Genomic DNA, 15,149 nt, shown 5'->3' with positions numbered 1-15,149 from the left:
TCAGGATAACAGGAAAAACATGTATCACATAAGCATTATGATGGATTATATATACTTTTGGTTAGCCTAACAAGCTTATGTTACAAAATGCAATTTATTCAAAATCCTGAAAGTGCCATATATGACAGCTCATTACACAACAGTAATCTAAATAATCTGAGAAATGTGTCTGCTTTTTGGTGAAGCTGACAGAAATTGTGGGATCAGAACAGCTTCATAACCAATGAGCTCTGTAAAGTGATATGTGTATTTGAATCTTCAGGCACTCGGACAAGATGTTGGTAGAAGAAATGTTCTGGTTTCAGTTTGTAGTTAAAGTAGTTTTGACAAATCATGTTTGAGCAGGTTTTGTCTGCATGCAGATAAACAGTGTCGAGCTCAATAGAAGCAGAACGCATTGGCTGAAATGAAATCTTGGGGCCCCCCTTTTGACTATTGTCCAATGACAATTTAACTTTTTATTGGGTTTATTGTCGGGTTTTGAAGCTGTTATCTGAGCGCAAACTGTCTACTGAACAATCCAGTCGCAGGCATCAAAACCAGAATTAACACAAAACTTAAACCGCCAGCTAACTTAGCATAAAAAGTGTAAACAAGGGGAACAGCTTGTCTGGATCTGTCCAAAGATAATAAAATGTAAATAAAATGCACCAACTAGAACCTCTAGTTTTTTTTAATCCGCACAAAAAATCTCACTGTAAAAATGGCAAATTACTGTTTTATGGGGGATACACGGTTGGGAACCTGGTTGCTGGGAAACTGCTCAGAACCAAGAAATAGTCTGACACATAACACCCCCAAAAATCGTTGATTTGTTTTTGTTTTTGTTTCCAGTCTTTGTGCAAAGCTAAGTAAGCCGGCTGCTGTCGGTAGCTTCACACCAACACGAGAGCAGTGCCGAACTCTCAGCAAGAAAATGAATGACAGAGGATAAAGTTTTTTATGATGCGCACTGGGTAAAATTGGAAAATTGTGTATATAGGAATTTGAATTGAGCCCAGGCACATCTCCACTGTGCTTGTAGAGCTGATCTTCTGTCATCAGAGGGATTTTGAATACAGAAATTTCTATATAAATTTGTTTTATAAAAAAGTTAAACCCATTAGAAAGATCGTTTAATACTCTGCTTTCCTTCCTGACAACAAGTTGATTTTTCCAGTGCACGTAAAGCCTGTTGCTGTGCTGCTGTTGTGTTTCTTCCTTTGTGGTGGTTGTCTCTTTAAAGACTGAGTTTGACATTCTCATGGCATTTGGTGTCTCTGCGATTGTATCAAGCGAATGTGTGGGCTGCGACAGCAATAAACTGGCACGAACCCTGCTGCAGCCTTGCACCGGACTGCTCCTTGCCTTCCCTCCTACCTCGGCAGATTTAGGAAAATGCCTCCAGTGCAGCTTAAAAACCTGCCACCCCTCACATATGCTGCAAGGAATCTTATTTTTCTCCCTCATCTACTCATGATTATAGCCCGTGAAGTATGACACATTCTCAGACACTTTGATCTTTTCATATTGAAAAAGTGCTACTTTCTCATACTTGAAATCTTGAAATGGTTCCACTCCTCCTCTGCCTCCTTCTCCTTCATCACTCCTTCTGTTCTTTCACATCTCGCAGTGCAAACCAACACCTGCCCTTCTGGCGAGCAGTAATTGAGATGAGCATTATTCAGGAGCATTATACAGGCAACAATTTTGCTGGGTGATCATTGTGTATGTCGGCTGTATCCTAGGAGATTGGTGCATATCTAATAAGGAGCTTGTTACTCATTTTGCAGAGTGGGCACTTTGATGTCCGCCGTGTTGAATTTTCTGTTTTAGCTCAACATCCTCCTAATGAAGCAGAGTGCTTGAAGCTTCAGAAATGGTTGCTTATCAACTCTACACCCAACTTAGTAGGGGTTGTTGTGAAGCCTTTAATTGGACACTGGAATAGGAGGCACCTTAATGGCCTGTCAGTAATCAAGTGGTCAAGATATATCCACAGATGATGGTATTGTTAACACCATTAAGTATTTTAATGTCAATATCCAAACTGAGCACTCATGAACTCTTCATTTCTCCTCATGTGGTCATGTTTCCTCCTGCCCTCTGAATCAACAAGTGGTTGTCGTTTCAGGCAGCATTTTAGATTCTATACAGCCACCTCTCCATCTATAGAAGTAATTAGAGGCAAAATTGATGTTTTGGAAGGATCTGTCACACCTCTGTTCACACCACCAAATCAAAAGCTTACCAATGTGTCTGCACCCACATTGATCAGAGAGCTCTCTCTGCTATCAAATAAGTTATCTAACCAAAGACTACAGAGCAAATGCTATCAATATACGTCCAGGGATATCTGTCAGTGCAGTCATATTATCAGGTTTTAAAAACATTTGAATCCTTTCTAAACTGTTTGATAACTGCATGTACAGGGTTTTATATCAGTTCTAGTTTCCATGTAATTTATTGGTAGAGTACCGTGGAAAATATTAATGTGGCTTTAAATAAATTTTTGTTTTGCACTGTGAATTCATGACAGACTGCTTGAGAGCTGTTATCTGCCAGAAGTTTGGGACTGTCAGAGTATGTGGGTACATCAGTGTGGATGAGTGGATGTTCTGACAGTGAGTTAGAGAACTTCACTCTGCTTGCGGTTCACACCCCTGAGACTGTGACATCTTTGACACCACGAGGCACTCTGACCAAAATACACCTCCTCTGCAGCACAAAGTGAGGAAATATGCTTTTTCTGTGTATGTTGTTGTTGGGTGACGTCAAATCATTCATGGTCATTCAAGAGGATGTCGGCAGATGAGCAGAATCAGATGTGACAGGACCGAACAGGATCAGCCTGGTCTCAGCAAAATGCATCCTCTCTTGGTGACAGAACTAACAATAGATCTGAAGCTTCATAAATGTGGCTGTTAGGCAGGATACCTGCCACCTGTTAATTGGAGACTGAATCATCCTCCTCTGGGTTCATCCATAATTATTCACTGAGTGACTGAATCAACTATCAGTCTATAGTAGGCTGAATTTTACATCTATTTATACAGTATATCTACTCTAATGAATTTGTAGCTATAATCCAACTCCTTTAATAAAAGGCTTGTGAATGCAGCTCTTGTTCTTCAGGTTTCTGATGTGGCAAGAGCAAGACAGCACAAGTGTGTTACAGCTGGGTCTCATCAGCTGTATTAGGAGGTGGGAAGAGCTGGCAAGCAGCCTATCAGAGGACAAATACGAGTCAGTAATTACTGCTGGGTATTCTACAACAGGAGCTGTGAGACAATGAAAACTGTCTGACTGAATGCACACCAGCTTTGCAGAGATGAGCCGCTCTTACACACACGTTCTGGTTTTAAAAATGCCTGAAAAGAGTCGAGAGCCATGCTAGCAGCTCTTTGCAGCTGTGCAGTTATAGGCTAACATTTGCATGCTAAAATGTTCACATTTACAATGCCATCAAAATGAAGACGTGCTGCATATCTCCTCCTCAGTGCACCATAGTGATAATAGTTTACTGGCATGCCCATGACAGTGTTTATTACACATATTAGTAATGAGACATGATTTTCAAAAATTTAAATAGACATGAAAATATAAAAAAATCAATTAGTATATGCGACTATTTCCAGTTTTTACCTATGCCTGGTTGTAATGCATCACTCCTGTCAAAATGTGGCGGTAATGCATCTAAAAGTTGTCCGCCAGCCTCCATTAAACAACATAAGGAGAAGAAGAACACGTTGCTACCAGGTTCTGGAGCTTTCAAGGTAAAACTGTGTTGTTACACTGTGAGATTAGATGCCAGATGTAAACAGGAGAAACATGCAAAAACGACTACAGTCGTCAGAAGGTTCTGTGTGGAACCTCTTCAAAATACAAACGAAGATGAAGTGCAATACAAACTCTGCAGGTAAAGCTGGCAGATCAGCGAATAGTCTCAATAGTCGAACAGCAATTTTCGAATAGTGTTTTTGCTTGAAATGCCCAGTCGTGATCCATATCATATTCACCAACATGTTAGTAGGCTAACATTCACTGTTTAGTAATAAACACTAAGTATAGCTGAGGTTGATGACCGTTGCTTTAGTTTCGCAGATATTCTGTCAAGTGTCGACTAACTGTACGACATTAAGTCCCCAGAAACATAGCAACATCAAATCTCCAGATTGATAACGTGACATCACCACTGAGTTAGTCATGTCAGTAATCTGAACTGAATTGACTTAAAGAAAGGTTACCTCATCTTTACAACATTTTTTTTTTTTTAATTTTAATTGATTGCATGTACCAGCAACCAATAAATTAGAAGGCGTGTGTCGGATTTAGTGGTGAAGTTGTAGATTGTTTAACACCCCTCACCTCAAACCCTTCTTCCAAGTGAGTAAGAGACTCTACAATGGCTATGAAACATGCAAAAAATGTGGAAGTCCCTCTCTAAAGCCAGTGTTTGTTTGTCCCCTCTGAGCTACTGTAGAAACACGGCGCCCTCAGTGGCAGAAGACCTGCTACCTGCATAGATATGAAGGCCTCATTCTAGGGTAATGAAAACATGAATCTTAGTTTCATTGGAAACATAATTATGAATATTACATGCAATATAGCAGCATCACGGTGCTGAAAGCACAGTATCACCTGTGTAGCTCTCACTCTCTAAATCTGAGTGATTTAGCTGACACACTTGGCTGAGTCGCCCGTGTTTGTGTCCTGCTGTTTACACACACAGACCAGGCAGGACAAGTATCAGAGTTTCCAACAGGAGGAAGAGTGAGCGAGGCTCTCTCTCTGCTTGAATCACAACTCTGCTGGTTTGTAGTCCCTTTTCCTGTCTGATTTCAATTCAAAACAGGCTTGACAACAATGCACCACCGCGGTGATCTGGTTGCCAGTCTGTTAACAAAAATACTGCGAGGAAGTTAATTGACATAATTAATACACACAGTACACAGTTAAAGGGAGGGAGAATTCACCCACTGTCTGGTTCCCACTGTGCTCGTGTGGCTCGTTGTTAGTGTTCCCCTGGGTCAGGAGCTCTTATACCTCACTGAGCAGATCGAGATAAGAACCAGTTATCTTTGTCTCACAGCACTCCACATCCCAAAGGGAGATCACCTCTGTAAGTAGACACAGCAGCCCTGGATTCAGTGAAACAAAAATAATACCATTTACTCTGTGTCTTTCTAACTTCCATCTACACTCAGTTCAAAAGCAGGAGTGCTGTAAATTGTAATTAATTGTCTGTAAATGCAGTTTGCTGGTGCCTACTTTAAGAGCATAAATCCTTATTTGGCCAGGATGAGCTGTAAGTATGCTCTATAATATTACAATAGATGCACCAGCTGACTGTCAGTCAGGCACTTTGAATCCTCGTGGAGCAGATCAGAAGCTGAACAATAATCATGAGGCATTGAGCTGTGGAACAGTTAGACTTTGATGTAAAGTAAACACATTAAAATATCTTGTGCATTTGTGCTTGAGTGTTATCCTACAGAACAACAGTCCCTTACTCATACAGTGTATCCACCTTTAATAATTATCTATAATTGGCCGGAGGCAATTAAGATAAGAGTGTCCCGCTGATTTAGCATTGAACTCAATATGGCCACAAATGACCATTAAAAAAAAGGAAAACAATCCTGCAGACATCATATTTTTTTTTATTCATTACATTCTTCTACCTTGTCAAAACCTGGCGCCTACATTACCCACAACACAACTCGACGGTCAGTACTTTTGCTGTGTTTATGAGTAGCTGGGAAGTGGCTGGGAGTGATACAATTCAAAATGAGGGCCTTTTCTCGTGTGATTAATTTGCACATCAATATCTTATTTTGAAATTTTGTTTTTGTCAGGAGTACTTTCACACAGAATATGAGTATTACGCTGCAAAAAAGCAGCTGTTTTTTTCTTTGGTGTTTTCTTTTTTCGGGGTGGAAAAGGTCTTTTTCCTTGAGCATAAATCAATCACAAAGTTTGGAAGTGAAACACGCCTCACATCAATCCTGCTGAAGAGTAAAAGCCTTCAGAGAGTAGGAGGTTTTAGAGAGATATGAGAAGTAGGTTTGACATCTATTAACACGGCAGTGTTTTTGGCGAAAATAACACATTTTTGCTCCAAAAGTTAGGTGAAACATCCAGACTTGGTTAGCCAAGCCTGCCTTGTTTGATAGCAGTAGGACATCAAAACTGAGCTCCATTTCATCCCTGAGTTGGTTTATACGTACGATGACAAGTTTGTTTGTCACTTTGCTGTATTCACATAGTAAAAATAGATGACATTTCTGTTGATGGTCATGTTGTATGTTTGTGAACGCCTTCCTCTAGGAACTGGGACGTTCCCCTCATGAGAACTTTCCCAATCCCCTGCTGCCTGAACGCAAGATCAGGTTGGAGATTTGGGTGTGTTATGTCAAAAAAATGTATGCGGGGTATGTCACAAAGGTCTGGTAAACTCATGTCTTTGTCCAAACCCCCAGATTATTTTAATTTCAAACTTGTAGTCTTCAGCCTGAACAGCACCCACTGATTTTTGCATGTCGGCTAACTTGGCGCTCAATGCAGGTTATACAGCATATACTGTAGTTGGTATGTATATTCATACCACAACCACAACAATGGATCCAAAATATTGTAAAACTGAGAAGAACTGCAATTTCTTTCACAATAAACATCATCACTTGATCCATTGTTATCATAAATATTGATTAGTGCAGCTTTATATCTTTTTAATGACTCAGTCTTTGAGCAGATGGAGGATGAACTGCTGTAAGCCCTTTTTATTACACTGGGTTCTCCCAACATTTGGGTGAAGTGGAGTCAGTTTAGTTTGGCTCTGAGCTCACAGACAGCACTCCAGTTGGCACACTTTGAGAACAATATCTTGTGTGATTGGATGACGGTATTGTGCCTCGGTTTGAAAGGCTTTCAGACGTATACGACTCTGTCCAGATAAAGAATTCCTATGAGTGGAGAGCTGAACTCGGGCACTGCTTCATTCTGCAGGGTCAGACAAGGGAGGTGTTGGATCAACCTTCAAACTGGCTTCAAGAGGACATTTTTAAATAAAGTTCAGTTTAAGGACATTGCCCCTCTTCTGGGCTGACTGATATTATTCTATTTATAATTCTGTTTAATGATGATGATTGCATAAATTCTCAAATTTGAACATTAAAGCTTTTATAAGGCTCTTATTTTCCAGGATTCCCAATCCTCTTTTTCTTTTAAGCCTCATTTCTAATGACACACATCCCGTGGAGTTGGAGTCACCCAGAATTCTGCTGGGATGTTTTCCATGGCACGACTGTGTCAGTATCACAAAGTGGTGACTCATGTTTATCATCTTCTCCCCTGTTGTGCCTCCTCCTCATATGAGGTTTGTCAAGTGTGGCCAACATTATGTGTGTGTCAATTTATCTGCATCAGTGTCTGTGTTTATACTAAAAACTGCTGTCAATTAATTAATTTAAAGAAAATCAATACTGACAGATATATATCTTCTTCAAATGAATAAAACAGACTATGTAAGATTACAGTGACATCTTTTAAATATACAGTTTCAGAAAAGTGTGATGATCTTTTAACTGTTTTCAGTACATCAGCTGTGTGCTGTCCTCCGACTCAACCTGTGATGTTGTTCTCTATTCAGTGGGACTCGATGAATGCTGAATGGAGAGGGAACCTGATTTCATTAGCGCTGATCAAAGTGTTCGCAGTGCATTTCTTTGTCAGAGTGAGCCTTGACAAAATGGTCACAAAGCATAATCTGCAGCAGCTGTGATATCACAGCGACAGATTTGATCCGTATGAGAGGACAATGAGCTGCATTGATGTTGCAGCATTTAAGACATTACTGAACGCAGAAGATAATCTTTGTCATTTATTTAGACTTTTTATACTCTTTTACCCCCATTGATTGAAACATATGAGCGAGAACACTTTGTATTCACACACTTCTAAGTGATGTACAGCTCTCTGCAGGATGCAGACTTTCTCTGTGCTCACAGCCGGCTGCGGTCGTTGTTGTGCCCAAATTGGTAAGTATATATGAGGTAGGAAGATTTGGGGTCATCACTTTGAAATCAATTATATGCCATGCAGTTTTACTGCAACAACACAGCTCCAAACCAGCAATTTATCAAACGCTACGTGCTCCACTTTGGTGTTACTGCTCTCTATCAGCTGCTGTGATCTTTCCAATTACACTTTAAACACCAGAAGTTTTGCAAAACTGGCTAATATCAATTACATTTTTACTGCGTCACTGGTTCTAAGTCTTTCTATGTGTCAGCTAAAAAGATGTATCACAAGTGTTTCACTTCCACAGTCGTGAGATGTGTCTGTTTCTGCGTTTTACAGCGACATTGTTGATACAGGCACAGATGGAGGGGATGTGCCCTAAATAAATATGTAAGTAGCCATGCTGAGTTCCTGGTCCTCCTGCTGCTTTCAATGATGTTATTGATCTAATCGCTCATTTAAAGCCTAAATGCCTCAAGTGAAATGTTCCCAGTGTAAACTATAGTCAGCAAAAGAGGCTCCTGATGCGAGCTGAGTCACAACAACTATTTCTTGACAGTTGAAGAAGACAATTGCTAAAGCATAAAATAAGAACAAAGGGGGATTAAATTCAAAAGAGTAGGAGTGTGAGAAGTCCATAGAGTTGGGTGCATTCATGCTGAACACAAAATGTACTTTTCCCACCAATGGGAGTAACGCGAACAAGAGTAATGTCTCTGTGTATTTTTAGGGATGAGTAATGTGATTCCCGATCCAGGACAGCCGACTAGAGAATACAATCCATAAAGGACTGTGGATTGAACTGAATGGGGTCATCCAAAGGGGAGAAAAAAAAGAAAAAAAAACTGGTGTATGTGGTGAATGTGCAGATACACAACGGATCTTCTCCCTGCTTCTTGTAGTTTTTAGTTATTAGAGATACATCTTGTGTTGTATGGTTACCTTTTTTTCTATGTTCATATCATTTAGGTTGAGAGTTTAAACCTGAAAATTGCAATCTGTTTTTGTAAATTATGCTGCACAATGTCATTAATTTTTTTATGGATAAGAGATTTTATTCAACCTGTAACAACTGATTTTTTTTTAACAGTTTATTTTTATTTTTTATAGATACTGTATTATCACTTTTTAAGTTGATATGATGACCTTCACAAAGGGTCACTTATTTACAAATCAACATTATTATTCAGATGGATGTGTGTTTGTGTCCCTCTTACAAAACATAGGCCAAATATTTTATTTCTTCCAGTTCTGTTTTTGGTCTCTACCAAATCCTAAAAAAATATATAGGGCCCTTTAGATGTTAGAAGCTCAGCTATGTTCTGTTGGTACTGAGCCGGTTGTATAAAGCAGGTATTAGAGTCTGGACACAGAAATCAGCTCCCTGCTGAGGCTGCTATGAGGGTGATGAGAGTGGAGCTAAACAGCAAGTTGAAACTTGCCATAAAGCTCTGTGAAGCTGAAGATTCAGGTGATAGCTGCGTGTAGGATCATCACTATGAGTTACCTCTTTCACACTGTAATGATGTTTTCAACAATATCATTTTAAACTATTGTAGCTGTTGTTATCCAGATTTCTAAGAACATTATATTGTGCATTTTTTATTTATACCCAAAGTACCTTAAATACTGAGAATATTTAATGCTTTTTAGATATAATTTTCATAGACGTGATGCCCTTCATTTGCGCAGTATATTTACAATAACAAGGCTATATTTACATTAACAACTACCCCGTGTTAATATCCCACCTCCCTCTGATAGTTTAGTAGCACAATAATATTTCTTCCTCTCTCTTTCTCCTCAGAAGGCTCTCTCACTTACACTTAAACATTTGCAACGAATTAAACAAACAACAGTGCTACGGTGTTGTAGAGCAGATTTGTTTAGAGGTGAGCTCTTGTTGCAGCGGGCAGGACTGATCTCCTGTATCTGTCCTTGTGACAGCAGAGCTGGATGAGCCTGTTGGAGAAAGTGCTCCGCTGTCCCTGCAGTAGGTGATGGAGAGGGTGGTCAGGATTATCCAATATGGATAACAGTTTGTTCAGCGTCCTCCTCTCCACCACCACCACACCACCTCTCCTCCTAAATGCTAAAACAGTTTATGTGCCTATTTACAGAATTGAATTACTTAAATGGCCTCAAATACAATTTTACAATTACTTTCTCCCAAAAACTTTACACTATCCTGTCTGCAGAAAAAGAGAAAAAAATATAGTACATTTTCCCACAGTGCCATAAAACAAATCAGTGCCTGGCTTTTTATGCCTGTTTAAATAACGCATTATACAGTGTCCTTTCATGTTACATGTCAGCTTTTGCCTAAAAACAGCAATGAGTATCTGTGTCTTAATAATTTCACATGAAAAATAAAAGATGTAGAAACACATTCTAATATGCCATTATCTCAACATCGGAGCCACGTGTCAGTGGCATTTTTGACCAGCGTGTTATGATTGACATTTGGGGTGTGAAGACATAAGAAGAAGATAAGACATTAGATGAGAAGTGCTCAAGCTACGCTGCTGCTGTTGCTTAGTGCTCATTGTTAGTAGACGTTTGGCTTGATCAATGTAATCAGCCATGCACAGCCAGTTGTGTGGAAAAGCTCAGTGAGGCACAGGGACAGGGTTTATAAATAAACCAAATAAAGGAAGGTGCCGTCAGTGACCCTTGAGATGTGGCTTTGGAAGGGGTGGAAAGGCAGACGTTTATCCTGAAGAAACTAATAAAGCACTGTCTGTCAGCTGGGAGGTGAGTCAGCCCAGAGTAGCATCATTAGAGAGAAGCAGCGCTCTGATCATGTCTCTGAGGGGGAGATGACCATGCAGCATCACACATCCAGCCGAGACCACCAAGAAACACAGAGAGCGAACAGCCTTGCAATGCAATCTGTTCCCATAAACAGCAACTCTGCAGCATATGCAGCTTCGAAGACACGAAAACACTCACAGCGTTACCGTCAATTGTCATGGTGACAATCTCCAAATAAAAAAAAGCACAAACCCATTCATCTTATCAAGCATCTTTTGTTGGATAATGATGTGTTATCTTGCCTAAGCTATCATTACATCTCTCTCACACAAATAGTCATCTATAGACCTTTTACACAAGGATATTCTTTAACTTTTCAAATGTGACAGTTGGAAAACTATCTGAAGATTGCTGCACTTCAGTGGTCGAGCGTTACTGTTTCCTAAATAGAAAATACAACATATAATTAGCCACCACTGATTTGGCAAATGTGCACTTCCATTTATAATCACAACAACAATTTCCAAATTGGATTTAAATATAGAGAAAAGAAAATTGTGTTTGAGTTTTATCAGATGATATTTTATTAATTTTTAAATTTTTCTCTTGACAGTGTTTTTCTTACAGTAATATTTTGACATTTCTGGAAATGTCTTTATTGTCTTTCTTGCTAATAGTTGGATTGAAGATTCATACCTCTGTCATACCTGTGCAGCAAATACAAGACTATAGCTAGTTGGCAAGAATTTTTCTTTCCCAAGGTTTGAAAACCGCTTGCCTATCATCACCTCTATAATTTACTATTCAACACTTTATATTTTTAATTCGAAAAAATATTTTAGATGGCTGCTGTTCCAGTATTTATTACCCAGATAGGCTATCTGACAATCTTCAAGAATTAAAAAAAAAAAAAGCTCCACTATATAGTGTAGTTAGCTGTTGTTTAGATGTTTGTAGAATTGCAAAGTGAAGGGGACTGTATCAAGCCCCTTGGTCCTGGAAGTAAATGTTCATATTTGTTCCCACATATTAAGTCAGACTTGCACTTTTATCGCTTAGATTGGCATGAATCTCTCCTATTTCAATCATTAATGTAACTAACTGACAAAAGCAGCTCCCAAACAACCGTGACTGTCCAAGAAGAAACACAGCCCCAAGCAGAAGACCACGGTTAACCACTATCAGCTTACGTTTATAACAGATTCTCCCCACTCGGCGACACAAACAACTCTGAGTCATAACTAAAAAAGTTTTCCGATGCTTGGTCCTACCTGGGGATCAAATTAGGCCCGGTGAACTGGCAGGTGAGCCACACACTGGAGGAAACAAACTGACAGTCAACAATTCACAACGTGTCTCCGAGAAATTATCATTTCGATAAAATTAGCCAACTGTTTGCTAACCAGAACACATGCGAGATCAGCAACACTTTGTCGTCCTTTGTTGTCACAAAGCTCTCATATCTTGGAAATCCCCAAACAATATTTACCCTCATTTTGGCTCTCTTCTTCTCCCATAATCTTCTTGGGTCGTTTGCTTCAACAGTACATTTGCGCTTTATGAGGGCAGCTTTGGCAACTGAACATAAATGGCAGTAAAAAAATCGTGCTCCCTCGAAAGCGAGCAATGCGAGCAATAGTACAACAAAGTGACCAGCAAATGTTACCTAGTTCATGGAGTCCCTTCCTCACTCACTGATGTATCATCTGAGCTGTCCCAAGTTTCCCTGGAAGTCATAGCAAGTAGAGAAGTCAATACGACGCCACTGAGAGGCAACTTAATTGATTAAAAATATAGAATTGTCTTTGAAACATTTTGGACAGGGTAAGTACACAGCTCAACTAGTCATTTTTAGACATTGCAGTGTGGAAAAGTTACATCACAGCAAATAGACAACAAGAGCAGCACAGCCAACATTTTATGGGACCTTCACTCTGAACAAAGGTGTGGTGAGCTGTTTCCTCTTTCTTCCAGTCTTTATGTCAAGTAACTCATCTGCTGGCTCTAGGGTTAGGTTTAGAGTTAACGGCTTTAAAATATGGATTTGATTTGGTATCGATCAGCTCATTTAACTTGAGGCAAGAAATGATTAAGCACTTATCCGACATCTATACCGCTTTATTTCGTACAGGGTTCACAGGTGGTGCTGGACTGTATCCCAGCTGACTTTGGGTAAATGAAGATGCACTATGGACAGGTCACCAGTACATCACAGGGCCAACACAGAAAGACAAAGAAAACAGACAACCGATTACGCTCACATTTACACCTACTGCCAATTTAGAATCATCAATTAACCCTAACATGCATGTCTTTGGACTGTCAAAAGAAGCCCGGAAGAAAACCTGCGCAGACACAGGGAGGACACGCAAACTCAGCACAGAAAGTCCCCAGCCTCCCACAATTAAGCATATTTCCCAAAATGTTGAATTATTTCTTTAACATAATGTGATTCACTGGTGACCTCGTCAGGCTGTACCCCACCGCTGCCCAGAGTCAGCTGGGATTAACTCCATGTGACCCTGCTCAGGATAAAGCGGGTATATTTCTTAAGAAGTCATGCAGTTGTCGTATGCCTCCGCACCTGCAATGACCATGTCCAGAGGCATTATGTTTTCAGGTTGTCGGTCTGTCCTTCCCATTCTTGTGAACGCGATATCTCAAGAATGCCTTGAAGGAATTAATTCAAACTTAGATTTACTTTGACTCAAAGATGAACTAATTCAATTTTGGAGGTAAAAAGTCAGAGGTCAGTGTGACCTCAGAAAACACATTTGTGGCTATAACTCAAGCATTCATACTTATTTGCATCAACATGCAGATAATTGTCTACTGTCAGTCAGCTTTATTGCCCAAGCATGTGAACATATTTAAGGTTTCCTTCAAAAGTCTTCATTACATACGGTCTACATATGAGTCTGGACCGATATGGATGTAAACTGCAACTTGGCTGACTGGCAAAGGCAAACAACCATGGGTGGTTATTCTTGTTGATGATGAAATTTCTCTTTCAATCAGTCAAAGATTGCTATGACCCGCCTTTATTCACACTGGCAAGTCTACATATGCTCACTATTTAGTGTGCAGGTCTGCAGTTTCTTCCAGGCATTTTTCCAGCAGTGCTCAAGTGCTGATACATTTTTTAGAGTTGATGACAGTCACAAAATGGCATGGTGCTGCAGATAGTGGGTACAAAGAAGAAACCAGAGTATTTAGGGTATAAGGAACCACTTGACTTTTTCACATTGCTAAATCTGCACCTGAATGTGTTTACAGTGCTGTTTAGATGTGCGTGGTGTCAAGCAGGGTTTATACAATAAGTTCACCTGTCCTGTCTTTGTCATATGCAGTGGAAAAAGTGAACTGATTCATGGTTTTGGTCTTTGCCAGTCAACCTATTTACCATTCAAAGACTCCATCCTGGAGGTGAGGCTCTTTGATTGCTTCCCTTAGCCAATGTTTATTTCCTTCTTCTGCTTTTGAGGTGGCTCATAATTGGGTATGAATTTTTTTCTTTGCCTCATAACAGTTTTACTGTTTGGTGGTGGACAGCCAAACAAAAGAAGAAGATTCTACAACATTTGCACGGCAGCATATTTCTTATTAGAACTTCGCCAGACTTCCTGTCAAAGCTGACGTGTAGAGACCTGCAGATGTAATGTGAGGTGATGTCAAGGTGGCCCATGTCATTTCAGGAGCCATCGTCTCTGGGCTTGTCAGCATCCTTTGGTACACAAAGGAGAAAGAAACGCCAATCTGATGGGAACACTTGGGAAAACTCAACCTTGTTTGAGGAAAATAACTGAAGCATGTCGCAAAATTTTAATATGGCGTACATTGCTCTCCAATGATAATGGCTTTCATTGCTACTCTTGTGTGTGTCCTCCTCATTATTTACATGACATGTAGACAAAGATAAGTCATTCTGGGCCGGCGCTGATTTTTCCTGCTATGCAGCCTTATCATCGACTTCATAGATTTCCTCCTGTGGGTAAGACTCTGACGTCAGAGCTCACAGCAATTAGTGTCAGCAGTCGCTTTGCCACATGTCAAGCCATAGTAACTGCTGAGCTCCATTATAAGCACATGGATACACACCAGTCTCAACATGCACCGTGTGGCCCTCCAAGACTTGGCTGGCTCTCTGGGTGTCCCGAACTCATTTTGTTTCACTGAGGCCCGTCAGTTAGCCTGTTACTGTGGTTGGCTGGTCTACAGATGATACAGGACTGAAAAGGCTGGTTCTGTGGCACAATATCTGATGCCTTGGTAAACACTTAGCACATGGCAACAGATGGTGGCATGGCGCTCAAAGCGTCAGTGGGTGGTCTGCTGTTAGTCTGAGATAGTGGGGGTGTGATACCCACTCAATTTAAGGTGTGCTTCATCTCTCC

This window comes from Embiotoca jacksoni, unplaced genomic scaffold (assembly GCF_022577435.1).
Source record: "Embiotoca jacksoni isolate LCO1_2020_lvr unplaced genomic scaffold, fEmbJac1.0.p SCAF_3, whole genome shotgun sequence".
Taxonomy (NCBI): Eukaryota; Metazoa; Chordata; class Actinopteri; family Embiotocidae; genus Embiotoca; species Embiotoca jacksoni.
This window is presented reverse-complemented; position numbering follows the sequence as displayed.